This window comes from Dromiciops gliroides, chromosome 3, assembly GCF_019393635.1.
Source record: "Dromiciops gliroides isolate mDroGli1 chromosome 3, mDroGli1.pri, whole genome shotgun sequence".
NCBI lineage: Eukaryota > Metazoa > Chordata > Mammalia > Microbiotheria > Microbiotheriidae > Dromiciops > Dromiciops gliroides.
The window spans coordinates 201,339,238-201,341,669 of record NC_057863.1 but is presented as its reverse complement, the minus strand read 5'-3'; the positions used below and the strand labels follow the sequence as shown (position 1 = coordinate 201,341,669).

At 35.5% G+C, this 2,432-nt stretch overlaps 1 pseudogene; it reads left to right on the top strand.

Annotated features, from left to right (window-relative positions):
• Positions 1-324: 324 nt before the first annotated feature.
• LOC122747340 lies at positions 325-807 on the top strand (annotated as a pseudogene).
• The last annotated feature ends 1,625 nt before the right edge of the window (positions 808-2,432 follow it).

The following is a 2,432-nucleotide window of genomic DNA, read 5'->3' as shown; positions in this document are numbered from 1 at the left end:
TATGCTGGAAGGGGCAGCTAGATGGCACAGTGGATAGAGCACCAGCCCTGGAGTCAGGAGTACCTGAGTTCAAATCTGGCCTCAGACACTTAACATTTACTAGCTGTGTGACCCTGGGCAAGTCACTTAACCCCTATTGCCTCACTAAAAAACAAACAAAAAAAACCCCACAAAACAAAACAAAAAAATATGCTGGAAAAAATTTGGAGGAGGATTAATGGAGAAAGAAGGAGCAACTTGGGGCTATTTTAAAGAATACTGTCCTTCCTCTTTCTCTTCACCACCTTCCTCTTCCTCTTCTCCATCTTCATGCTTCTCACAGCCATGAAGGTTGAGATGTGCAGCTTCAGTGGGCACAAGATCTACCTGGGTCATGGGAGGCTCTATGCAAACATGGACGGGAAGGTATTCCAATTTTTGAATTCAAAATGTGAGTTTGCATTCCTTTCAAAGAGGAACCCTTGCCAGATCGATTGAACTGCCCTATATAGAAGAAAGCACAAGAAGGGACAGTTGGAAGAGATTCAAAAGAAAAGAACCCACCGGGTGGTTAAATTCCAGAGGGTCACCACTGGGGCTTCTCTTGCTGATATAATGGCCAAGAGGAGCCAGAAACCTGAATTTCAAAAGGCCCAATGAGAACAAGACATCAGGACTGCCAAGGAAGCAAAAAAGGCTAAGCAAGCAACTAAGAAAACAGTGGCATCTGCTGCTAAGGCACCTAAACAAAAAATTGTGAAGGCGGTGAAAGTTAATGCAACCGAGTTTGTGGAAAACCTTAATTGTCTACTAAATTGGACTAAGTAAAATAAAATTTAAAACAAAAAAAATTTATTGTGATAAAATATATGTGTGCAAGAAACATAATAAACAGAATAAAACATGAGATAGCAGGAAAATAGCTCTAAAACAATTCAGACATCTCTTTGATAAATGAAAAGCAATGGCAACTTGTTGTTTTTAAACTATCTTTAATTATATTTCCTTTTTTTTTAAAGGTGGGGAAATTTTGAAAAAATGGCTATTCTGGATGTAATTGTGGTCAGTCATCAGGAAATTAAGAGGTATTGGGGACCTTAGAAATGATCTAGTTAAAAACAAACTTGAACAAATTGTCTTCTACATAAAATATCTAACAAGTTGTAATTTGGCCTTTGCCCAAAGACCTCAGCTGAATGAACTTATGAGGAAATCCATGAAATTGTTGAATTTCTCTGTTTTTTTTTAATAGTTTCTTTTTATACCAAGTCTAAATTTGCCTCTTGTAAACTCTTCCCATTGTCTTCATTATCTTTATCTGTCTTTCTCACACAAACACTGGAAGTGAGTAGAAATCTAATTCAGGGAGGTAAAAATATAACAGGGACAACAACTACAACCAAAACTACAAAATGTACACAGTTTTTTTAAGGTTTGAAAAATATACTACATAAATTATTTTACATGATCCTCACAATTCTGGAATATAGATTCTATTATTATCTGCATTTACATGTGAGAAAACAAAAGCTAAGAAAAGTTCAGTGATTTATTGAAGTTCACACAGCTAGAGTGACTAATCTAAGGCAGGATTAAAATTAAGGTCATGAAGATGAGAAGTCCATTTCTCTATCCAAAATGCTACCTAGATGACTCAAGTACAGAAGGTGAAGATTTCTACAGTGTCAAATGCTACAGAGAGGTCAAAATCATGAGGATAAACAAACAAACATTGGATTAGGCCATTAAAAGGCCTTTAGTAACTAAAGAAAGAACAACCCTTCAGATAATTAAAGATAACTAGGATGTCCCCCACACCAAAGTATTCTATAGGCCAGATGTCTTCAGTGTCTTCAAATTACCTTCATGATCTTGAGACCTTTCACAACCCAGGTTGCTCTTTTGCAGAATCCTTCAAACGTAGCATCCAGATTTGAACTTAGTACAATAGATATGGCCTCTCTAGAGGAGAGAGTATATTAAAACTATCATTTCCTTAGATGTGAACACCATACTTCTTGATTTTTCTTAATATAGCCTACAATGAAATTAGTTTTGTTTTGATATCATAATAATTGTGTAGTTCACTAAAATCTCATGTTTTTCATATGAATTCCCATATCATATTATAATACCCATCTTATACTTACAAATTTGATTTTTTAACCAAAACATAAGATATACCCTTAAAAATTTCATCTTATATTTGGATCAACATTCTTGGACTAGAAAAGAAAGAGCATAAAGACTCCAAAAGGGAACTGACACTCAAAATAAATAAAGAAGTAATAAGAAGGAATCATGGTCCTCAATGTCTCCAGGCCTGTAGAAACTATATCTCTGGTTACTGGAAGACATGTTGTTGAATGTTTGCTTTTGATCTTCTGGAAATTATAGAGAAAAAGGGGTGTGCCATACGGTTGAACCCAGTTAAATGTCCTGTTTGTCCAAAA